A 26819-nucleotide genomic window follows, 5' to 3' on the forward strand; every position below is an offset into this window, starting at 1 on the left:
TAGAGCACATTCGCATCAGTCCCTGCCCTCAAGGAGCTTACAATCTAAGGTCCCTATCTCACATGCAAACATACGAGGGCCAATTTGGACAGGAGCCAATGAACCTTTCAGCATGTCTTTGGAGTGTGGGAGGGAGCCGGAGTACCCGGAGGAAACTCATGCAGGCACAGGGAGAACATATAAATTTGCTATTGCAAGACTCACACAGCTTTTCCCGAGATTCAGACATTTTTATTAACCAGCTATAATTAGGAAAATGTGTGAATCCTGGGTGAAAGCTGTCTGAATTTTGTGTAAAAGCATTTAAAAATAGACCCCTAAAGGCTCATTCAACCCATACACTAAAACAGCCTGTATTAGCGTATAGGCTGGTGTCCATTGTGTGACGGCGGTGGGGGGTTGGGCATGGCATTGTTGCAACACAAGGCGTTATTTATCTTTATTTCTTTGTTAAAATTTTATTGAACTGTAAAAGTGACATTTCATGGATTTATATTCACTGCAGCCCAGCTGAAGTGCGGTGACCAGCGCTCACATGAAGTGAGGCGCAGTTCGGAAAAATGCAGCTTATCTGACTGATGGTTGTATTCGCGATTTATCTCTTGCTTAGATCTCTATGCCTGGCCTAGAGTATAAGCAGACAATCCTTATCAGATAGTTGAACTCACCAAATACCTTTTCATCCACAAAATGCTTTATTTTTTGCAGCAGACAACAGGATACAGCAGATGATGAATGACGGTATTTGAAGGTCAGAGATGATAATGTTTCCAAGCTAGTATGTACATGTGGCCCTGCTATAGGCAGCCATGACACTAAACGACTACTTGGAGGAGAAGAAGGGCAGTACATTACACACAAGGGGAGGGAATTCAGAAAACATGGTGCAATAACCAAAATGTCCACAAGATGGCAGTATAATAACCAGCTATACAACCAGCTGTAATGCATGGCTTAAAGGGTTATTAAACCCTCTGTTTTTTTTTTTATATACCTTATATCTACTGCTAGCAAGCAATAGATATATGCAAAAACATTTTTTTTTAAATGCTTTAAAAGAGGTTTAAACTTACCCTTGTCTTCTCCACGCACTCCCGTCCGAAAATCTGAAAATTCTCAGGCCGCCGCAAAGCATCATGGGGCAGGCGCATGCGCAGTTCAGATGTTCGGCCGGGAGACAAGGAGAGACACAAGGTAAGTCTAAGGATGGCGTGCACCCAAATGCAGACACCGTGGGACAGGAAGTGCAGCACCGCTGGAGGGACAGATGAAAACATCAGGAAAGAAGAAGAAGATTGGATTAAGAAACATCATTTAAGGTAAGTACTAACATTAACATGGGGGGAGGGAAAAATATTATTGACTTTAATGTCACTTAAAGGAAAATTAACTATGTAAATTCTCACTTCACATTAATATAAGTATTACCCATAACTATGCATTGTGTCATATTTTTATACAATTATTGTGACAGCACAGCAGCAAATGCAGCACAACAACCAATTTTCAAGGCTAGATGAAGATTTTCCCTTCTATTACTGTTCTGGTGACAACGCAAAATACAGTGAAGGGAATTTATCAAACCTGGAGCAGACAAAATCTCGAGCAGCTGTGCATTGCAACCAATCAGCTTCTTTCTTTCATTTTCAAATCTTAAAGGAGAACTATGAGATGAGTGATTTCCAATGAGACTGTCACAGGTCGGCTCAGTAGATCGGAAGGTGAGCGAACACATACCGGGTTCGCTCGCCTCTCGATCCTGTCACGGCTCTCTGCCGTGACAGGGGGAGGGGCTGGATTCCCCTCTCCCCGCTCCGATCTGCCAGCGCTGACTGGCGGAACGGACTGGGGAGGGGGCGGGTACAGCTGGCTCTGCCTCTAGATGGGCAGAGCCAGCTGTCACTCACGCAGCTGGGCGGATCTCGTCATCTACGTCACGATCCGCTCTGGCGTCTCAGTATACAGCGAGCTGTAGCTCGCGGTATACTGAGCTTAGGGTAACGGGAGGACGCTAGGAGAACTATGGGGAAAAACACTGACCCTATAGTTCTCCTTTAACTGAACAAACTGAAGAGAGATGCTGATTCGTTGCCATGCACAGCTGATTTTGTCTGCTCCAGTTTTGATAAATTCCCTTCATTATCTTCCCTCACATTCCAGGGACAAGAAGTTCTCACCGCTCCAAACTAAAAAAAACAACCTTTGGATTTAGACAAACTTTAAAGTAACTTCTTGTGAAACACAAGATATAAATGTATCTTCAAATCTATTTTCTCACCCCCCAAAAAAAAGTATTTTAACATAAAACGATGAAATGATTAACATTACTATATAAAATGATGCAAATGACATCCTGTGGGAGTCTATTATTTGATCTGCTTGGGGTATGGGAGATCACAGCTATGTTACTGAAGGGGAATAAAATACATATCTAGACACACAACCAGCTAAGATAACATGTTCTTGGATTCCTATTTATACACTGAGAACAGATTGTACAATACCAATGTATGACGAACAGTATAAAAACCACCGATACATATCTGATAAATATAAAAGGAAAATGGAACACACTAAGCCATGACAAGGATGAAATTCATTGAAGAAGAACGAGACTCAATCAAAAATAAGAAAAACGAAATATATAGAAATATGTACAGTAAATGTTCTATAATAAGATTGTATGCTGGTAAACCAGCCAGCCGCTGATAGAAAGCTGTAGCTTCAAATGAACAGGTCAATTACTGAGGCCAAACTGGGGCACTTAAATTATAATTCCAAGCAGCAACAGAATTCAATCAGGGAGCAGCTACTGCTATCCAGGAAACACAGCAACTGCGCTAAAGTCCTTAAAAAAAAAAAGGTGAACAGAGTGTGACAACATGGTCTTTCTCTTGAGAAGAATGGGCACTTCCTTGAGCAAGACTCCTGAGGAGGCAGAGCACTGTAGTCCACCTAGCTAAAGCCAGGCAGATTCCTCTCCTCATGGTGAGCTGAAGCCGACCAACAAGTACTGGGTTGGGGGCTCTCTCAAAAAGAGTCCCTCGGTTAAGGGGAGGAAGAAATCTGATGGCCACACATCCTCTCCCTCCCTAGTTGTCAGAGTAGGCCCGAAGACCGATAAGTCCTTTTGCCTCGAAATATCCAATGCAATGCTCCCCCTCCACCGATGTATACTTATGGAGATCTGAATTCCACGGCCCCATTGTTTATTTACATCCTACGCCGCAAGTCCTGTATTTCCTGGCTGTGGAGGAACATTGCAGCCCCATAGACTTCTATAGGGCTCATCTATCTTCACCTCACGGCCGACTAGTCCCATAGACTTCGGATTTTTTAATTAACATTTAGCAGAGAAGTGATTTCCCTCAAAAGGCCTCAGTCAGTTGCTTCATTTTGATGATGTCCAATATATATATTTTTTGTAATGTAAGGTGACATATTATTTAACCATTTACATGGACCCTTTCATATACTGCATACATTACTTGTATTTCAATTAACAATTTACCTAATATATGTTCCGTTTCATGTACAGTATCTTTTTATGTTGGAATTCTTTTAAACAATGTTGTATTGTCTATCTATTCGTTGCACATAGAGTGAGTGTCTCTAGCTCGTGTTTCTTGTGATTCACTCATGTCACTTACCTCTAAATTTGCTTTATTTACCGCTCTGTTCCATTAAACTACATTGAATTTAATGACATTTTTGCTGAGGGATAATACGTTATGTAGTTTTCCACTAGCTTACTATCATAACTGTTTTTGCCTTCAGTTTTCATTGAGAGAATTACCTTCAGCATCAATTAGATCTATAATTTATTGAAGGCTTAAGACTATTAGAATTACTACTACAATTACCACTTCGGTGGAACAGGGCGGTACTTCACACATATATATCGTGCACGTAAATTAAAGGGCTTCACCTCTATGAGTAAGCCCAGGTGGTGAAACGCGTGGGAGACGTTGGCGTGTGGGAGACTCATGGTGATGTACGTGTTGCGTATCATACTTTGGATTTCTTCTCTTGGAATTTGTTTGGATATCACTCACGCTGATCTTTTGGAGATTGATTTGGGAAGTGAGAAGCACACTGCAGCCTGCCCCCAGAGTATGAACTAATTGCAGCCGGGGATGGAATAAGAACAGCGAGTTCACTGAGTTCTTTGAAATCGGGTGTTCATATACTTTATATTTATATATATATTGTGTGTTTGTTTATAGCAATATTCATTTAGAAAACATTTATAATTCATTAACACAAATGTTGTCTTCTGCTACTCCTGGTAAAGACCTCCTAATCTGAGAATGTTTGGGACACAGGCAGACTTTCCAGAAAGCATTTATCATGTTATCCTGTAGCTAGGCTACTGCTGTTTCTCTGTCCAAGGAATTCTTGTATAATGACACACAGAGGAACAGACACCCTCCCTGTATAGCCCTCCCATCCTGCATAGTTCCCATTAAACACGTGGGCCATCACCAGGAGCTCCGGGAGAAGCCATCAGGGAGAGGCTTTGCTTTCCATGCTCACCACTGTTCTACATTTATTTATGTTTATGCTTTGAACGTGAAGTGTGAGAAACATCAGTAAGTCCCTAAGGTGAAGAGCTGATTCAGGTACCTCTTGTCTGAAGCTTTAAATTTTAAATCCTTATTTTATTACTTATTGAAGCTTGAACTCCAGTTCTACAGAATAAAGTCTTCAAGTCTCCTTATTTTTTCTAAAGTGACATGGCCACTTTAAGGGCTCTTTCCCCAGATATCCAGATATGTCTGAGAGTGCAAAAGCAGCTTTAACAGGTCAGCTTTGTCTACAATGAATTCTAAATGATCTCAGAAGTTTTTCAGGCTGCATTTATCAATCGAAGCCCATCAATACAGACCCTCAGGGACCCATGCACAGGCTTCTAGTTCAATTATTATTATTGTTACTACTATTATTATGATTAATTATCATTAAATGTATAGATTGTAAGCTCATATGGTTTTAGCTCCCATGCCTCTTATGTCTTATTTTTCTTGCATATATTTTGCTGTTGATATTAGAGATGCACCGATACTGATACTAGTATCAGAGCCGATATCGAGTATAAGTGCTCCAATGCCTAGCCTGATACCCGAACTTCCAGTATCAGGAAGCCGGGCAGCGAGTCATTACATGCTGCCTGGCTTCCTGATTGGCTGGGAAGCCTGCTTCATGCTCCCTCATCACCTGGTGATGAGGAAGCATGGAGCTGGCTTCCCGGGCGCAGTGTATTGACTCACTGCCTAGTTTCCTGATTGGTTGTGAAGCTGGCCAATCAGGAAGCCAGGCAGCGAGTCATTACCTGCCGCCCGGCTTACTGATTGGCCAGAAAGCCGGCTTCATGTTTCCTCATCACCTGGTGATGAGGGAGCATGGAGCTGGCTTCCCTGATAATCAGAAAGCCGGGTGGCGAGTCTTTACACGCCGCCCGGATCCCCAGATATTTTTTTTTCCGGTACTCGCCGATAATTAATACCGATACCGGAAGTCCCATTAGGAAGCCAGGCGGCGTGTAATGACTTGCCACCTGGCTTCTTAATGGGACTTCCGGTATCGGTATTGATTATCGGCGAGTACCGGAAAACAATATATCGGTACTCATACTCGATACCGAGAAACCGGTATCGGTGCATCCCTAGTTAATATCTTCATTTAGGTTGTCAGTAACATTTACTTTATATGGTGCTTATTATTTTATAATAACTGTTGAATAGGGACTTAAAGGAGAAGTAAAATATACTGTACTCTTCCCTCAACGTAGAGCTGGTGTGGGACACTGCAGCTGTCACACATGGGCTCTATATACCAAAGGGTGAGCGATTATGTAATCCAGGGGCTTAACTATAGCCATAGTAGCCTAGGCAGCTGCTATGGGGCCTGGGGTTGGAAGGGGGCCCCATTAGGTTTGCTGAGTTGGAGCTGTAGCAATTGACAACAGCTGTAATCCTCTGTAAAGTCTACAGTGTAGAGGCGACTTCAGATGCACAAGAGGAGTCTTTAGGATCTTGGCATTGTTACCCACAGCTCAAAGAGAGGTCATCAGGGGGGGCCCATTACATTTTTGCTATGGGGTCCCGTGATCTATAGTTACAGTCCTGATGTAATTGCTTACCTGCAGAGAGAAGTGACTGTCAGTCAATACTCATTACAGGGATTCCCTCCTCCCCTCTCTGTTAATCCAGCACTCTTATTGGAGGGAAAGACACAGGAGGGGGCGGGCACAGCAGGCTCTGACTCTAGAGGTGCAGAGCCAGCTGTCAATCAGGTAACAGGGTGGATGCCAAAAAAAATGGTCAGAAATCATCCCGGCTGCAGCGCGTCTCTGCACTGTCAGCAGATAGCGGGCCTTAGCCCGCTATCTGCTGACTTTGGGTCACATGAGGACGTTGGTAAATATACTTCTGTGATCCAAAGGACAAATAAAGCCCAAAAATGGTTTGGCTTTTAAGACTGTCCATCTAATTTTCAATTTAATGTAAATTCTTAAAATTAAATACATTTATCAACTGTGTATTTACATTTCTTCTATTATTTATAAAACAAACTCTTTATTTTACAAATGTACATTTAATACAGAGTGGTTCAGCGCTGGACTCCCTATATATAAAGCCCAGCACTAGCTTTGCTGCACCTGCAGACAGTACAGCAATACACCAGCTATCTGGAACCCTGGAGTATGACTCACGTTCACCTGGGTTGCAATATGATAAATATTAAATATTTATATGCAGCATTTTGTTTGCCTGACTACAGGAGACATTTAGAAAACTAAAAAATGTGTTTTGCTCCTTAACAGAAAAAAATTGATTATATGGAGAAGCACTGAGCTGTACATTGCTTTTACACTATATTGTCCCAAGACAACCCTTTCCAGGAATACCTCCCTAAGACTGGCCATAATATTAATAAACATACCCCAGTGGGAGCCACTTTCTCTCGCTCTCTAACGTGTTATTATGGTCTCTATGGACAGCACTTAATACGGTGTGAGCTCTCTGGTGACTTGTTAGTAGCATATTAGCTGCAACAAGCCTCCTTCCTTTTAGGTGGTGCATAGTGCCTTTTAGTTAAATCCCAGAATAACAAAACCTTTAGAATATATTTAACACTTCAGAGGCTCGGTTCACAAAGCTAACAAACCAGGATAAGTATACTGGTTTTCAACAAAATGCGGCCTTGTATTTGATAGGAAAATGATAACAGACAAAAGCATAGAGTATCTCCAGGGTGTATAATAATACTGACCATTATACATGTCAGTAAAGCATAGCCATACAATAAACATGTGCTTTGCCCACTCGCAGCAAAGCAACAAGTTAACTTTTGTGTCCTCATGTCCAAAGCAGGAATAATCGCCTTTCTTTTGTTCCCCTGCCATTCAGGTGCTTAGTGTGAAGAAAGGAAGCCCTGTGTAAGCTCTGAGTTAATGAAGTCAGAGCTTACACAGGACTGAGGACTCACTTCCCCTTTATGCCATAGCACTTGGCCAGTTGCCATGCACCAGCGCTGTCACAATAAGAGGAAGGGGAGTCAGTTACATACTTCCTCCCAATGATACCCGGGCCTTTTTTTCTTCCCAGAGGCCACTGACCCCACAGCACTGTCGTCTCCCCCTCACAACTGACACTAGGGCATTTATGCCTATAAAGCATCCTATGGTGCATACTCCTTACTGCTGCACTCTGTACACTGTGTTGTACATTGCATTATCCTGACGTTCACCCTCTATGTGCAGTTCTCTGCACTCTATACGCTATGTTACATACTACTTAGCCATAACCAATGAGTTTATTTACTAAACAGTTGATCGGTGCTATGTAGTTTTGCATAAATGGATCCTTTAAGTTTCTGTAAGTGAGCCTCTCACTCATAGCACAGTAATTAAGGAGCATTTTGTGGGTACAAGGATTGCAGATTGTGTACAGTGTATGCAATACATAGGCTCACTCTCTTTTTAACCATGCTCCTTTAAGCCCCACCGAATATTTAGCACAATTTAGCCAAGTCCCCTTTAAGACCATACAGCATGTCTTCTCCATCCCAAGCTATCCTTCTTTCTCAAGTTCCAAAACTCAAAAGGTATGTGCCTGGGCAAAGTACAGATTGCTTCTAGGTGATCTCCACAGTACCCCACCCTTCCCTACTCTATCTAACTGAACTAATGGGGATCTTAAACCTCACATCACTTGACCAAGAAGAAGATGGCAAGGGTAGAGACAGTGGAGGCAAGGAGCTTGGACCTCACATCGCTGGACCCAGAAGAAGATAGCAGGTCCAGAGATTGAGTGGAGGCGGGGAGCATGGAACTCACATCACTAGACCCAAAAGAAGATGGCAGGGGAAGAAACAGAGAGGAGGCGTAAAGCTTGGACCTAACTTTGCTGGACCCAGAAGAAGATAGCAGGGGTAAAGAGGGAGTGGAGGCTGGAAGGTTGGACCTCACATGGCTGGACCTAGAAGAAGATAGCAAGAGCAGAGTGGGAGTGGAGGCGTTTGGTTTGACCATACATCACTGGACCCAGAAGAAGACGGCAGGAGCAGAGAGGGAGTGGAGGCAGGAAGCATAGACCTCCCATTGTGGGACCCAGAAGAAGCTGGCAGGGGCAGAGAGGAAATTGAGGAGGGAAGCTTGGACCTTACATTGCTGGACCCAGGAGAAGATAAAGGGGAAGAGAAGGAGTGGGGGTGTTGAGCATGGAACTTACATTGCTGGACCCAGAAGAAGATGGCAGGGGAAGAGATGGCTAGGAAGAGGGAAGCTTGGACCTAACATTGCTGCACTGAGAAGAAGATAGCAGGGGCAGCGACGGACTGGAGGTAAGGAACATCAGACCTTACATCGCTGGAGAAGAAAACATCCAGAGGCAGGTAAGTGTGCCATGTACAAGTAAACTGTGCATACCTGCCACCCTATCCCCCCATTAAATTCCTCTTCAAATACCTAGGGTCTGGTCTACAAGTGTTCCATGGTAAATACAGCCCTAGACTAAAAGTGAACAAACAACCCCTTGGAGCTCCCACATAGTCACAGAGCCTCATGATAAAATAAATAAAAACAGTTGATGTGGTGGAAGCCAGAGCTGACCAGCTGTAACTTTGTGCAGTCTATGTATTGTTTATACAGTTGCATTGTGTGGCTTGTTTTCACTCACCCTTCTGATTTGGTTATCAGAACTGCGCTGCTTGTGTTCTGTTTGAGTTGGCAATGAATCTGTGATTCCACAGTGAGCAAACAGAACTAACTAATCTGTTTACGAGCGTGAATATTTCCTACATAAACACCGCAGAAAATCACTGCAAACTGTGCAATTCATGAACGCTTTACAAGACTATATAATAAATGCAGGAATGTATTCAATGTGTGCATGATATCTAGGAGCAGGGAAAGCAGAGACCCTCAGGCTTATTCACTAAAGAGAACATGCTTTAGAATGCTTTTTTTAGATAAACATGCAAAAGAGACCAGCTTGATGAAAATATTAGTAGATGTTAAAGCAGAACTCCGGGCAATGCACTCAGATGATTGAATTTGCAAATACCTACTCAATATTAGGCGGGTGTTCATAATGTCATGGCTGATCTGTGTATGTGCCTTATATGTGTCCACTGTTCTGCATGCTACAAGCACAATGACCATGCTCTAACAGCTCTCAATCAATGTTTATGATCGGGAGCCGGGGACAGACTCCTGATCATGTGATCACTGTGACTGGCCAATCACAGCAATCACATGATCAGGATCCCATCCTCACCTACCATCGCTAAGGTACTTTTAAAGGCTTAGCGGTAAGGGGTTAAGGACCAATAGCATCAGAAGGTCCACGTATGGCCCAGGATGCCCCCAATTAGCACGCCTGTTGTAGCTGCTTTTTCAATAAGCTTAACAGCATGCATTTAGACTTTTGCTTCACCCCACGGAAATACATTCATAATGTGCCAATCAATTATATGTTATGGCTTCCAAAACAGGAAGGAAAGGTAGGGTGGGAGTTTCTGATTCTCATGGCATGGCGAGTGCTGAATTCTTCTTAGTGGGATTGATAAACAAATTGCTTTAATGCATGATTAAATGGCAGAGATTACCATGGGTGCTCTTCGGAAACACAAAGTCATGGCTCTAAGGATGGCAGATCAGGAATGTAACTTCTTAATCCGGCCTTTCTGTGTGGTAACATGTGAGCTATCCTTAGAACAAGCACATGGATAGAGCACAGACTGTTATATAACCGGCATGAAAAGGAAACAATTTTGTAACAATGAGCAAAGCCGGAATGGAATCCTAAAACTCCATCACAGAAGACATAAGAAACTCCGAAGCAGCGCTAAGTATATCCAAAGCCAACACTTTTTTGGTTTGTTTTGGATAGAATAGGGAATGGATAAAACTCCTGTCACTTTTTTATTGTTGTCCTTGGAGAGATTGTCCTTCACTTCCTGTCCTGTAGATACAACATAAAAAGAGACAATAAAGAAAAAGAGGGAAATTCCCTCTTACACTGTGTCCCCATTGAAAGTTTTTCTCTTGATTCTTGCTACAGTGACAACTCTGAAAGCTGCAGTTTCATCTGCTTATATTTTGCCTTCCCCGGCTAATTCTTACTCCCCTCATCAACGTGCTAATAAAACTATTCAATAAATCCTTTCTGTTTTCATTGCATACCTTAGTGTAGACCCGGTGAGCAGGCAGATCATGGCTGTTGTGAGTGGCTGGCAGGGGCTGTGCATAGCTCTGTGAAAACACAGCACCCTACCTCAGAATTCTTCTCAAAAGCCTTCAGCTCTGATGCAAGCAGTGGGCTGACCCTTGGGAACAATTATGCAAATATCAAAGTGCCTTGATGGCTGAGTATCAGTCTGAAGGAGTGGCAATTCCTAAGCAGGATTCATTTGGATACAGACCACCTTAGGTAACACCCCCATGTGGTGCTGAGCCTCCATGGTTGAAACTAATATCTAGTAAATAAAAGGGGCGGGCCAGGCACAGTCAGGCTACGGAAGAAAGTGCTAGATGATGCTGGGCGTTGAAATGGTACAGGCTCTATCTGTCTTGCTGCATCTTCTAATGCACATTTTAAGAAGCTCACAGTGTGCAGTGAAATCAGAGGAAACAATTTCAGTCCAGGAGAGGAGCTGCTACAACTGTGCAAGACTGAAGGGAAGGCCGGAGTTCAGCTTTAAGAAGGAACTCGGATAATCCCTGATTACATCCAAACTAGCCACATAACACAACCTCAATACACTTTTAGAACAAAAGCTACTTTTTCTGTCCCGAAGATGCCCAGTGTCATTCATCCTAAAGGACCGAGGAGTCTGCTGTAAATGCAGGGTGCCATGGGCCTACATCACAAGGGGGTGTCACCATGTCTCCCTTCATCCACAGTGAACACACAATGTGAGGCTCAGCCTGGAGAAGAGGAAGAGAACCCTGCTGTGTCACATGACCGGCCTGAAGCCTTTACAAAAGTATTAAAACATAAAAAACATAACTTACATCCAATGGGGGGCAGAAGGAGGGATGATTCCAGGAGGAAGCATGGGGCCCGGAATTGGACTTTAAAGCGTAACTCCACTTTTGTTGATAACAAAATCAATGCCCTCTGGGTGACCTGTGCACATTGTAAGGATTTCAACCAAACGTTGTTGCAAATTCTGTTTCTGTTCAATAGAAATAGGAGTTTGTTGCAGCATGTCCTATCCGAACTGATTCCTGAATGGGCGGGTCTGGGTTCATTATAATCAGCTGGTGGACTTCATGTGTTCTAATGAGGAAAGCTGAATTGCAGGCATCACTTTAGAAGTAAATAACCTTAGGCCTCAGTCACACAAGAAAAGGCCGGCACCTACAGCTCCGTGCTGTGTGCACGGCCGTATCAGGCAGCTCCCGGGAAGGACAGTTGCTGCGTGTGATTAGTACACAGCCCCCGTCCTTCTCTATCCGTGCGGGTGTCCGTACTCGTACGCTGAGAGGATGGATCCTGTCTGTGTCTGAGCCGGGACACCCGCACTGACCTGCACTTGGGGTGAGCGTAGGGCGGCGTATGGCCGCGTACTCCCATAGAGGAGGACAGGGCTGCGTACTAATCACACGCAGCACCTGGGAGCTGCCTGATATGGCCGTGCACGCAGCACCAGAGCTATACACGCCGGCCTTTTCTCGTGTGAATGAGGCCTTAGGGAATATCTCACAAAAATTACATTACTATTGCAAAGGAATACAAAAATGATACTTGTGTCTTTGTGCAGACCTCTAGGAAAATCAGTCCATCAATCACAGAAGCAGCAAGTGACATTTCTGGGGGCGTTCTGCACACCAGCTCTGTATACCACACCTAAAGGTTGCCATATTGCACTTCATTTTTCTAATAGTATTAAAAGATGACAGTGGCTGCAGTTTTTAATGTAAAGATCATGTTTAAAAAATATTAAATTAAATCAAATTAAAATCAAATGGCTTTTGTACCAATGAGATATTGTATGTTATATTCTTTTTTATTTTTTTAAGTGGAATTTCGCTTTAAGGAAAATGGCTTGGAGTGTTATATTTACAAACTGCCCTACTAATTGAAGCCATAGAAATGTTTTTGTTTGGACCAGAGTGCTTCTATATTGGTTTGCTGACATTGATGTGACAATGACAACACAGTAGTCCGCTCGCTGAATGAAGAACAATGGAGAATGAGCTGGAACGTTTACCTTGCAGCAATGTACAATCTGCTACGTGCAGAAACAGGAAGCTGAGAACTATATCTACTCATTAATATCTTGCTTTCACAATCCTCTGGAGTGATATGAATCCATTCTGAAAGAAATTTTCCATTCAGTCAATGGTGTTCTTTGTTACTTTGTTGTTTTACAATGATGAATAGCTTCCAGCAAAATCTGATGTCAAAACATGGACAGGACGGCTATAATAAAGTAGAGCTTGGGGAGCCAAGGAGTTGTAGCTGATCATCCTCTAACTTCCTATATGGGGGATGATGGCAGACAGATTTACTGCCGCAGTCCTGGCTGTGATCCCGCCCTCCATCTGTAGAACAGGTGTTTTCCCCTCTCCTGATGAATTCTCCATTATATAGATTTAAAAAAGTGATATTGCCTTGGTAGAGATGCGGAGATCTTGCAATTGGAGTGCCTGCAAGGCTTAAAGTCCACCTCGGGGCAAATGTTTTTTGGTTACCTTGTGGGGTGTTTAATACTTAACCAGGGCCGGTTTTACTTTCTCTGCTGCCCCAATGCCGTATGCAGGCTGCATACAAGTGATCTCAGAGACATCGCCGAGATCACTTGTACAAAACAAGCGCTGGCTTCCCCGCTGTACATTTAGCACTACTTGCCCAAAGCAGAGCTAAATGTAGAAAACAACTACCCGCCCGCTGCTCAGAACTGCATGTCCCGGGCGTCGGGAGATAGGAATTCCACACCCCTACTGCCCCTTTACTCCCTGCTGCCCCAAGGCCGGGCCTCGGTTGGCCTTGTGGGAAATCCGGCCCTGCACTTAACTAAGTTGGCCCCGTCTGGGTCCCTCATTGGCGCTTTGTCTGGGTGCAAGGAACCAGTAATCGAGCTCTGCAGATTTCAACACACCAGCTAGTTCCCATCTATTCTTTTGTGCTGACACCATTTCCTGCAGACTCCTGGACAGCCAATACGAAGAAGGAGCCCACCTCCCGTGTACAGAAGAAGTCTGGCACTTCAATTCCTTTTTCTGCTGTCGAGGCAATGATACTGTGGAGATCCTTTGGCTTGTAGAAACTGCCAGATCACCCATCTCCACAACACTTTGCCATTATTGGAAGAGAAACACCAAGAGAATACCCACAAGGGTCCAGTGCTTTCTTTCCACTTTCAAATAGCTTTAGGAAACTGTCATCAGTAGAAAGGAAATCTATTGGACAAGGGGGTGGATTCTTGGGCCTGAGGATATACAAGTGAAATGGGACGTTTCTTACTACATAAACATGTATATTTTATCCTTGTTTGTTGTTTACAAACAAATGTCATGTATAAAGAACATTGAATACAGGATGCATCCATGACACTGGTGTCACAGAGAATTATGGGGTTTCTAAAGAGAGAACGCAGCAGAAGATGTTTGCTTTCAGCCACTCTCTCTCTAATTGGAACTTCATACTCCCCCTCTTCTTTCTGGCCAGGTTGTATACCCAACAAGAAGTAAATGAAAAAAGAAATGTGAAAATCCCCTTGCACACTGAACAGTTTATTAGTCTTTAGTAAATCAACCTCTGTGTCTTTTTCGGCATTCCAGGTTCATGGACTCCTGTTGCTCACAAAGTTAAGGTATTATATATTTAAGCTCTTTGTGCTTTCTTCACCTTGTTATGTTCCGGTATACATACAAACATACAGTATGTGTGATATAGATAGATAGATAGATAGATAGATAGATAGATAGATAGATAGATCACAGATAGATAGATAGATAGATAGATAGATAGATAGATAGATAGATAGATAGATAGATCACAGATAGATAGATAGATCACAGATAGATAGACAGATCATAGACATACGAATAGATAGATAGATAGATAGATAGATAGTAGAAAGCTAGACAGTTAGATAGATAGATAGATAGATAGATAGATAGATAGATAGATCATAGATAGATAGATAGATAGATAGATAGATAGATAGATAGATAGATAGATATTAGTAAGGAGACCTATTTATTGGCAGACTGGACAGGAAGTAGATGGGATGTGATGGAGGTGAGTATCACATTGTGCACACACTGTACATTAGCCAGCAGCATTTCCTGTGTCATTCCCCCGGGGACATTTCTTCCTCTCGGCCTGATCATAATACAAGTGTTCCGGACGGTTGTCTCCAGCAATTGGGACAGTAACATATGGTAGTGTTGAATGAAGACGGCAGAGGATCTGTGCAGTGAACACATTCTATGACTCATTCTCTAGCACTGTAGGAATTATGAATGAATTCTCTGCTCGGTGTAACATGCAGAGACAACACTGACACACTCACCACAGCCTGGTTCTGCCAGCTAAAAATACTGAACTTGCACCAAGGGGAGAGCTGGAGACACAAGAGTGATGCTGTATGGCAGACCCCATAACGTGACCAGCACGGGTTGATCTTGAGTTTGCCAATCAGCCCCTTACATTAGCCATCCTAACTGTGGGTGGCCTTGCCGGCACCACGCCCCAACAAACTTCAAATTAAAAATTGAATGAGGAATTGAAAATTGTTGTTTGGGTATTCTAAGAGCTCTATGAAGCTCTATAATTGCCATTCTGGTGACTGGAATCCATGAATATTGTAGCCACTAGAATGAATTTGCGCATGCATGCTTCTAAACGCTATATACACATTAGTGCAAATGCTTTACGTGCCATTAGATGCATCTTTTATGTTGGATCTTTCTGCCAGCGCAGATATGAGGCTTTAATTACGTCCCTGAGTCCTTACCTGCCAAAAGCTTTGTATTTCTGTTCAGCTAGTCCTGCTTTGTATTTCTGTTCAGCTAGTCCTAAGATTTAAACATTCCTGCCAGACAACACAGCCAGGTCAGTGACCTGACTTTTCACTATGCAGGTGAGTAATACAGCTTGGTCACATAACTGCTCACTTTTCTATCTTCTCCTGTTCTTTGTCATCATATGTGCACTGTGGTTCAACCTGATTGGCCCCTTTTGCTAGCCCTGCCTATCCAAGTCTACTATACTGGGGACCAGGGGAGTATCTGCCGCGAGGCAAACAAGGCGTTTGCCTTGGGCGGCAGTTTTTAGGGGGGCAGCAAAAATGCCACCCCCAAAACAGTTAGGCAGCCGAGCGGACAAGGTGGCGGTGGAGGAGGCGGAAGCGGCAGAGGAGACAGAGAAGCAGGAGGGGGCGAGGTGGAGCAGCAGGAGGGGGCAGGGTGAGGCCGGGATAACATCGAATGAGGAAGGGGCGGGGCCAGGGTGCTGTCACACCATAGGAAGGCGGTCACCCATGAGCCGTCGGGCTGCGGAGGAGGCCGGGTCCTGCAGCACCAGTCCAGCGGTGGAGGAGGCCGGGGACCAAGCAGCAGGTAAGAGGATCACACTGCTGCTAAAGGGATCCTGCAGAGCCCAGCATGGATTCTGCACAGCCACCCTGAGAGTCTCGGGTGGGCTGTGCTGCAGGATCTATGGTGGGCTCTGTAGGGACTATGGTGGGCAAAGCCCACCACACATCCTGCATGGGTCTGCAGAGTCTCGAGGAGGGGGGTGTGAATGATCTGTGGTGGGTTCTGCAGGGTCTCAGGGGGGCTTTGCAGGATCTGTGGTGGGCTCTATGGCAGAGCTTACCACAGATCCTGCAAAGCCCCCCTGAGATGGTACTGCTGGGGACTAAAGGAGGCTCATAACAAGCTCAGTTCAGGTCCAGCTGCATTTAAAAATACATTAAAGAAGAAGTAAAGACTTTATCAATAAGCCAACTTTAAATGTCGCCTCCCCATTGCCCTCCAGGCCTGAATCACTTAGAGCAGTGAAGTCACCCGCTGGCATTCATAGCTCTAGGCCAGGGGTGGCCAACTCCAGCCCTCCAGCTGTAGCGAAACTACAAATCCCATGAATTAATCAGCCTGAGGGTGTTATGCCTGTAGTTGTGAGAATCTAGCAATGCCTCATGGGATTTGTAGTTCCACAACAGCTGGAGGGCGGAGTTTACACACCCTTGCTCTAGGCATTGTTGGCGGGTGAGAGAGTTTATGCCCACCAGCTGCAGTTGAACATTGCAGTAATAACTTAATTTGCCCTATACATAGCTTTAAAATGAAAACAAATAAAATAATAATCTTGTATCCCTCAGCCTTAAATATATCCCTCAACATCTGATCAATTTAAACCTGAACTCCAGGCAAGCAGCTAAATACACAGATGAAATACATATATGGGGACTGTCTAATTTGGAAAAGGATTTTAATTTGTGATATTTATATGGCCCTGGCAGACATGTTAGCCGGGTTGGTGACCTGACTCTTCTCTGTTGTAGTTACAGCAATATAGCTTGGTCGCTTCCCTGTCCATAGCCTATGACTGGACAGGGAAGGAGCAGCAGCAGACTGATGAGCTCATCTCTCTTCTCTCTCCATCTATAAGCAGGTTCCTTGTCAGTCAATGAACATACAGAACACGGGATTGGCCCCTAGTTCTGCCCTCCCCTCATCCAGCCTGAATGTTAATGCACAGTGAATAACAGGAGGTGGATACAAAGCTAAATTGACATACTTACACTGGATGAATGTAAAACACATGTATTTTTTTTCTGATTCATAAAACATTGCATCAAAGGCTGTTGTTATTTGATATACCCACAAAAAAACCTGTGTTCACTTTAAAAAATTACTATAGAAAAATAGGAGGGGGGGGGGGGGATTACAGTTGCCCATGGCAACCAATCAGCTTCCATTTTTAAAAGCTTAACTGAACAAACTGTGGAGAGCCTCTGATTGGTTGTTATAAGAAAACTGTCAGGAATTCCCCCAAACATGTATTCCAAAATCAATAAATATGTATATCCTCCAAAAAAGAGGAGAAAGCACCAAAATACAAATCACTTTAATATTCGTAGGCACACAGGGCTTCATTTATACAACTTCCGCACCAGCGTATGCCGTTCACATGGCGATGGTGCTCATGAGTACCGTATCAGCGTATGCCGTTCACATGGCACATGCACCCCTAGATGGCGCTGATGAGTATCAGCGTATGCCTTCACATGGCACTGGCACCCCTAGATGGCGCTGATGAGTATCAGCGTATACCATTCACATGGCACCCCTAGATGGGGCTGATGAGTATCACCGTATACCGTTCACATAATTCTGGCACCCCTAGATGGCGATGATGAGTATCAGCGTATACCGTTCACATGGTTCTGGCACCCCTAGATGGCGCTGATGAGTATCACCGTATACCGTTCACATGGCACCCTTAGATGGCGCTGATGAGTATCACCGTATACCGTTCACATGGTTCTGGCACCCCTAGATGGCGATGATGAGTATCAGCGTATACCGTTCACATGGTTCTGGCACCCCTAGATGGCGATGATGAGTATCAGCGTATGCCGTTCACATGGCACTGGCACCCCTAGATGGCGCTGATGAGTATCACCGTATACTGTTCACATGGCACCCCTAGATGGCGCTGATGAGTATCCAACCAGCATATAGGAATATATATTGTAAACCAAGCCTGGAAAGAATACAGAACGCTTCATAAATGTGTGTCCTCCTGGAGCGGGAGGGCTAATTGTTACTATTTTATATTTGTGCAGAACGTAGCTTTAGAGGCCCGTTCACAACGTATGCGTTCGGGCTATGCTGGCCATTTTTTTTCCAGTGCAGCCTGAACGCAAGGCAATTTGCTTTGTCATGGGAGGGCACAGTTCACCTCACTGAGTTGCGGTGGTGTGTGCTTATAAAAAGCATGCCATGCAGTACTTTTTTAAGCGCACCCCAGTGAGGCGTGGTACAACCGCATGGCACCGTGGTGTGCCCATAGAACTTGATGAAATTTCACTTGTGACATTTCAATAAGGTTCTAACAGGAAAAGAAAAGGGAAACAGGGCAATGCGGCTTGATCGAGCACATTGGCAGTGTCTGGGCACACTTGCACTAGTAGCCGCTGCTGGTGTGAGTGTGCCTGGATAATGCCAATGTGCTCGATCAAGCCCTTAGGCATCATGCAAACAGGCGTACAATATAAAAGTCATGCGAATCTTCCCGCCTGGCAGCTACAGCTGCTGCGTACAGCTCCCCGTAGAAATAAATGGCTGTATATGGCTGTGCACAGGTATACGCCGCTACTTGTACAAACATGGCGTGTGCATGGATGTACAACCCTGAACACAGATAGCAGCTGTGAGCCGTGTGCATGTGCATACTTACAACAGGTACCCAGTGGTGTCCCTAGCCTTATTTACTGCTTGAGGTGGGGTGGTGAGCAGCGGGTGGTGGGTCGAGGAGACATCAATGCCAGACACGAGAGTGACGCCACCCTCTGCAGGCTCTGCGTTTCCCTCGGCAACTAGGTGCCAGGAGCTGGTGTGACGCCGGCCACAGCGTCCCAGGTTGCTAAGAGCAGTGGGCACAGTGCAAACATTGGCCATGCCGCTCTGCCTGCTGCTCCCTAGATGACTAAAAGAGATGCCGTCTGAGGAAACAGCCCCATGCTGCCACATTAAAGGAACGGCCCTGCAAGTACCATTGTATACATAACATACAGCCACATCCTATAATTGATTTCCACGAACAGCTCTATGCAGCAGCTGTGACTTCCAGACAGGGAAATACACACTATTTTTACATTGCACGGCCCCAGGCACCCGTGTGCATAAGGAGAGAGGAGGGAGAGACAGCCAGGAGAGAGAGAGAGGAGAGACGGACAGGAGAGAGAGAGAGGAGAGACGGACAGGAGAGAGAGTGAGGAGAGACAGCCAGGAGAGAGAGGAGAGATGGACAGGAAAGAGAGAGAGAGGTGAGACAGCCAGGAGATAGAGGAGAGACAGCTAGGAGAGAGAGGAGAGATAGCCAGGAGAGAGAGGAAAGACAGCTAGGAGAGAGCGAGAGAGGAGAGACAGCTAGGAGAGAGAGAGAGAGAGAGAGAGAAAGGAGAGACAGCCAGGAGAGAGAGAGGAAAGATGGAAAGGAGAGAGAGTAAGGAGAGACAGCCAGGAGAGAGAGAGGAGAGATGGAAAGGAGAGAGAGAGAGGTGAGACCACCAGGAGAGACAGCTAGGAGAGAGGAGAGATAGACAGGAGAGAGAGGAGAGACGGACAGGAAAGAGAGAGAGGAGAGACGGATAGGAAAGAGAGAGAGGGGAGAGCATAAGGAGAGACAGCCAGGAGAGAGAGAGGAGAGATGGACAGGAGAGAGAGAGTAAGGAGAGACAGCCAGGAGAGAAGGAAAGGAGAGAGAGTAAGGAGAGACAGCCAGGAGAGAGAGAGAGGTGAGACAGCCAGGAGAGAGAGGAGAGGCAGCCAGGAGAGTGAGGAGAGACAGCCAGGAGAGAGAGGAGAGACAGCCAGGAGAGAGAGGAGAGACAGTCAGGAGAGAGAGGAGAGACAGTCAGGAGAGAGAGGAGAGACAGTCAGGAGAGAGAGAGAGATAGCAAACAACACATCTGCCTGAAACAGAACCCCTGTACCCATCAAGGCTTATCCTCGCCCTGTGTTTCAGACACCTTGCTCCCCGAGTTCCAGCGTCCCTCCGTGTCCCGTGCCTCCTCCATGCACTCGAGTTAGAACACCAGGACCCCGTGGTTGCTCCTGCCCAGACTGTCCAGGTGAATCCCAGACAGGTGGCAACCCTACCGCGTCCCAATGATGTGGCCCCAAAAATGCCAACACAACCCTCTGTGCTCCGCCCATGGGAGATTATTATATAACAGCAACACAAACCGTTGTACAGTGAGATCATTTCTACATGCGTGTGGTGGGCTTAACGCTGCTCCAGTTGGGGGATTTATCAGCGGACACCAACGTATAATGTACTCAGTATCCAGTCCCCGTCCTGCGTGTTGGGTGTTTGAGAGGTCGCCAGCAGGCCTCATTCATCACTCACTTAGCAATTGACAACCAGCAGCCTGGTATTGATTAATCAATAAGCATCTATTGGTGGGGGGGGGGGTGGGGGGCTATTAACAGTTAACATGACACCGCACATAATTTGGTTCCAAATTCTAGGGGCTTCTTCTTTAAAGCCATAAAAAAGTGATGACCCCTTGCAAGCTACAGTAACCCCAAATCGGCCAATCGCATCACATCTAGAGGCGTCTGAACGATAAAGGGCTAATAGCTGCTTGATTAGGATATTGCTCGCAGGCGCTTTGTCCATCCTATAAGCTTACCGATTCGACTGCGTTATATGATGAGACGAGGAGTAACAGGCATGATGAGGTAACCCATGGCAACCAATCTTCTTTCATTATATTGGCGCTCTTACTGCTGCAATTGCCGCCGTTGTGGCGATAAGCAGAAGATAAACAAATCTGACAGATGAACAGTAAAAAAAAATGAAAGTACTTTGTGAAAACAGTAAGCCGTGCTTATGGTAACAACGCAGAACCTGCAGGAAGCATAGAGGGGAGGGGTTGTGTAGTCTTGTCATAAATGTGATGAATGTCCCTTACCTGATGGTGTTGTTAGATGTCAGGTAGTCCAGGGTGACTCTACTGCTCTAGATCGCGCCGTGCTTTCTGCTCTGATCACAGGCGTCCAGGCTCCGCATCGCCTTCATGTGTTGTTGCTGCTGCTGATGCTGCTGCTGTTGCTCTCACATTTTTGCATGAGGGCAGCTGTTTTCCCATTCGGAAAGCCATCCATTCTGGAAAAAAAGAGAGAGGGAGGTGCTCTGTAAATGGGACTGGAGCTGTTAGCAAGGAGGAGGGTGGCTGACCGCAGACCCTCATCCCCCCTGAGGCCGTGTTAGTGGGAGGTGGAGGCGCTGGGAGTGTGGTTTGGTTGCTATAGCAACCGGAGGGAATTAGAAGATGTAATGCATGCTATTTCAGGTGGAAAGTAAGGTGGCTTTAAGTTCTGCAGATGCATTATCTCTTCAGATCCTATTAGATGGGCGCTTTGTGCCAGTGACGTTATTTTTTGGGGGTTATGTAACAAGATGTAGGAAAAAGGGAGAGGGGTCTGTTGTACATGGATCCTGGATTGGGATTCACGGCTTCTTGTGTAGGGAGGTTTCTGTGAATTTACAGCAGCGGCAGTCAGCCGGTTACGTTTTAGAACGCTAGGATCACAATTGCTTGGCGCTTGTAGGATATAAATATCCTGGAGTTTCCCTATCCCTATGCTGCACAGGGGTTGAAATACTAAAGGCAAACAGGCTGTTCACTTTGCAAAGGGGATTTTCCCTAAACTTGGTGAATGCGGTGAAAATTCACTTAGCAAATAGCATGCAATAAAAAAATTAAAAAAACAATAGTATATAAAAATCCTGGAGCTCACGTATCCCTATAGCCCTATGTTACATAATGGTTGATTTACTAAAGGCAAACAGGCTGTTCACTTTGCAAGGTTATTTTCCCTTAAATTGGTGAATGTGGTGAAAATTGATTTTGCAAAGAATCCCCAATCAAGAGCACAGGAAATAAAAAAAACATATATTTTTGTGCAGTTAGGATATAAAAAAAAATTGGAGCTTCCCTATCCCAATGTTACATAGGAGTTGATATATTGAAGGTAAACAGGCTGTTCACTTTGCAAGGCTGTGTAAATGTACTTTGAATGCTGTGAAAATGTACTTTGCAAATGGCATGCAAGAAAAAAACAATAGTATATAAAAATCCTGGAGCTCACTTATCCCCACGGTCCTATGTTACATAATGGTTGATTTACTAAACACAAACTGGCTGTTCACTTTGCAAGGTTATTTTCCCTTAACGTGGTGAATGTGGTGAAAATGAATCTTGCAAAGAATGCCCAATCATGTGCACGGAAAATAAAAAAAATCAAACAATATTTTTGCACAAATAAGATATATAAATCCTGTAGCTTCCCTATCCCAATATTACATAGGAGTTGATATATTAAAGGCAAATAGGCTGTTCACTTTACAAGGGGATTTTCCCTAAACTTGGTGAATGCGGTGAAAATTTACTTTGCAAATAACATGCAAGAAAACAAAAAACAATAGTATATCAAAATCCTGGAGATTACTTATCCCCATGGCCCTTATGTTACACAGAAGTTAATTTACTAAAGGCAAACAGGCTGTTCACTTTGCAAGGTTATTTTCCCTTAACTTGGTGAATGTGATGAAAATTGATTTTGCAAAGAATCCCCAATCATGTGCACGGAAAATAAAAAAAACAATATTTTTGCTCAGTTAGGATATATAAATCCTGGAGCTTCCCTATCCCAACGTTACATAGGAGTTGATATATTGAGGGCAAATAGGCTGTTCACTTTGCAAGGGGATTTTTCTTATACTTTTTATTGCAGTGAAAATTTACTTTGCAAATGGCATGCAAGAAAAAAACAATAGTATATAAAAATCCTGGAGCTCACTTATCCCCACGGTCCTGTGTTACACAATGGTTGATTTACTAAAGGCAAATAGGCCTTTCACTTTTCAAGGGGATTTTCCCTATACTTGGTGAATGTGATGAAAATTCCCTTTGTAAAGATCGTGCCCAATCACGTGCACGGAAAATAAAAAAACAATATTTTTGCTCAGTTAGGATATATAACTCCTGGAGTTCCCCTATCCCTATATCCATATGTTACATAGCAGTTGATTTACTAAATACATATAGGCTGTTTACTTTGCAAGGTGATTTTCCCTTTGCTTAGTGATTGTGTTGAAAATTCATAAAAACATAAAAAATATATATATTTTTGCACGTTTAGGATCTAAAAATCCTGCAGCTCCCCTATCCCTATGGCCCTATGTTACATAGTGGTTGATTTACTAAAGGCAAATAGGCTGTTCACTTTGCAAAGGGAATTATCCTAAACTTAATGAATGTGGCTAAAATTAATTGTAAAATATACCTAATTACGTGCATGGAAAATACAAAAATAATATTTTTCCACATTTATGATTTACAAAATCATGCAGCTCCCCTATCCCTATAGGTCACCTATCCCTATGTTACATAGGGGTTGATTTACTAAAGGCAAATAAGCTGTTCACTTTGCAAAGGGGATTCTCCCTAAACTTGGTGAGTGCAGTAAAAATTCAATTTGCAAACAACATGCAGAAAAAACTTAAAAAATATATATTTTTGCGCAGTTAGGATATTAAAATCCCGCAGCTCCCCTAGCCTTATATCCCTATGCTACATAGAGCTTGCTTTACTAAAGGCAAATAGGCTGTTCACTTTGCAAGGATATTTTTCCATTTAGCTTAGTGATTGCAGTGACAATTCACTTTGTAAAGCATGCCCAATTAAATGCTAGAAAAAAAAAAAAATTAAAAATATATTTTTATGCATAGCCATTGATTTACCAAAGACATATAGGGGTCTATTCACCAAGCTGCCGAGGGCAGCCGATTGAATGAGCGATCAGAAGTGAAGTGAGCCGAACACTGTTCGGCTATTCAAAGCCCGTACAGCACCCCCTCGGTTCTCCTGAACAGAAGGGGTCCTGGGGCCGAAGCTACGGCCAGATCCTTCGGCAGCTTTGTGAATAGACCCCATAGTCCAGGGGCGTCCCGAGGCCGAGTGTTACCATTGCACATGCACGTCATGTCACCACGCGCGCGCGCGCGCGACGATGTCATCGAACATGCTCGGTCATCTCATTCACGCCTGCCAGTGGCCATCTTAGTGATGGACGCCGACAGAGAGAGGAGGGGACGTTCACCCGGTGGGATGAGGTATGCCGCCGGGTCCCCTCCTCTCTCCTGACACTGTCGGGCTCTCGGTCCATGACAGAGTGCCCGTGTTTTTAGAGGGGGTGACACCAAAAAGTCATTTTGGTGTCACCCCTCCAATGGTGTCACCCAGGTGCGGGCCGCTCCCCCCTTGTGGCGCCACTGAAATAGGCTGTTCAATTTACAAGGGGATTTTCCCTTTAGCTTAGTGAACGTGGTGAAAATTCACTTTGCAAAGAATACCCAATCATGAGCAAGGAAAGTAAGAAAACAGTATATGTGCTGTTGCATGTGATTGGACAATGGAGGAGCTTTACCTCATTCACTAAGGGGACAATCCCCATGCAAAGTGTACAGCCTATTTGCCTTTAATAAATGAACCCCACAGTGTCCCTAGTACAATCTCGGGACAGAGTAGAGGCGTAGTGGGCAATTAAAGAAGAGCTTGTTGGACTTGGATGTTTCCAGGCTTGGTGTAGCCCAGTGTGCTTGTATTCTTTCAGTTACGTATTATTGCATAGCTCACTGTGTGCTGTATATTGAAACTTTTTTGTGTTAGGGTGTGTCTGCAGAGTTTGTTGTTAAAACAAGTCACTGACAGATTTGTATATTTTTGCACTGGCAGTATAATGTATAATTAATTTAGCGCAGCGCGGCACAAGGTTAATTTAAGGTCATACTCACCTACATCTCTATTCCACAGAGATCATCACCATGCAACCTACCCCGTGCTGCACAGCCTCTGGCCAAAATCTGCATCAATGAGGGCCAGTGCACACCTAGGCGTTCTGTGACCGTGCGGCAATCGTGCACAATACCGCGCGGATTGCGGTGAGTCGCCCATCACAGATTGAGTTTGATTGATTGATTGGTACCGTTAATGCAAGGCCTTTTTTTGTTCCAGCATTATTGTGCCTTTGCATACAAAGTCAGATCCATCAAGTCATGGCGTGATGAGCTGGATATGGAGGAACTCAAGAGACCTCACAAAGCCCTGACCTCAACCGTACTGAAAACCTTTGGGATGAACGGAAATGCTGGTTGAGATCTTCCCGTCTAAAATCAGCACCTGACTTCGCAAACTCTCTTTTGGCTAAATGTCCACAAATCTCAACAGGTGAAGAGGATAAATTAATCAGTAGTGCAGCACTATACGTTTTCACGGTGTATTTGAACAAATATCCGTGTGTATGGAACACACAATGAGTCTACAGGTTTGTGCAAACAAAAAAGTGTAAATGAAAAGTATAAGATGTGATCTTTTTGCCCTGACGGAGGGACCCTGCATGGCCCCGAAATGTTGGCTGTTTTCACTGTGACTTTGTCCAAATAAAATGGACATATTTAATGATATTGCTGAGTGCTGGTGATCCCTATCCTCTTCCCTGTGTCTGCACGGCGCCATCCGTGGTCATCACTGCGAGCACCTTTTTTTTTTTTTTACGGGCCGGGAGCGTTGTGAGGAGTGCGGAGGGACTCTTTGTTCATTTCCACAAATTTCCACAAACGTACTCCAAAATTTTGTGGAAAGCCTTCCCAGAAGAGAGGAGGGACAACTTCCCCCATGGGTATTAGCATTGTAAAAGTTAAAGGAGAACTATGGGGTCAGTGTTTTTCCCCATAGTTCTCCTTAGGGTAACGGGAGGACACAAACTAGCGTCCTCCCGTTACCCTAAGCTCAGTATACCGCGAGCTACAGCTCGCGGTATACTGAGACGCCGCAGCCGATCCGCGAGCTACAGCTCGCGGTATACAGGGATCCGCCCAGCTGCGTGAGTGACAGCTGGCTCTGCCTATCTAGAGGCAGAGCCAGCTGTACCCTCCCCCGTCCGTTCCACCAGTCAGCGCTGGCAAATCGGAGCGGGGAGAGGGGAATCCAGCCCCTCCCCCTGTCACGGCAGAGAGCCGTGACAGGATCGAGAGGTGAGCGAACCTGGTATGTGTTCGCTCACCTCCCGATCTACTGAGCCGTCCTGTGACAGTCTCATTGTCACAGGTCGGCTAGAACTATGAGGTGAGTGGAAATCACTCATCTCATAGTTCTCCTTTAAGGCATTCTAATCTAATTGCACTCTAATTGCCACATCTGCTGTGATGAGGTGACAAATTGGATTAGGTCATCTGAGTACAAGGCCACATTGGGCGGGCTATAGGTCTAGGACCATCTTAGTTACAAAGAGGGTCCTGCTTATGTAACTTAATATTTGTGCCCGTGACTTAATTTAGCCAACGGCATATTTATTAAAGTGAGAGTCCCAATATATGTATACAAGAGTAGTATTGTAGGAACGTGTCCACTTTGGGACCAACATTGTGTAAGCCATGGTTCCCCTTTGCAGGTTGTTATTATACAATATGACAACCTCCTGTGTAATTTTTCTGGAGATCTACAATTTTGCCTTCGCTTGGCATTTACTCCTCTAGCAGCAAAGCAGCTCTGCTTGC

General features: G+C 44.6%; 1 long non-coding RNA gene across 1 annotated transcript; it reads right to left on the reverse strand.

The window, feature by feature from the left end:
• Positions 1-6010: 6010 nt before the first annotated feature.
• On the reverse strand, positions 6011-25069 carry LOC108791753. Its single transcript, XR_001941521.1, has 3 exons — positions 25059-25069; positions 11871-11876; positions 6011-6094 (listed from the first exon to the last, which is right to left on the reverse strand). It is a non-coding gene; the product is annotated as an uncharacterized LOC108791753 (long non-coding RNA).
• Positions 25070-26819: the final 1750 nt, after the last annotated feature.

This window comes from Nanorana parkeri, unplaced genomic scaffold (assembly GCF_000935625.1).
Source record: "Nanorana parkeri isolate BGI_ZX_2015 unplaced genomic scaffold, ASM93562v1 scaffold571, whole genome shotgun sequence".
In the NCBI taxonomy this organism is placed as follows: Eukaryota; Metazoa; Chordata; class Amphibia; order Anura; family Dicroglossidae; genus Nanorana; species Nanorana parkeri.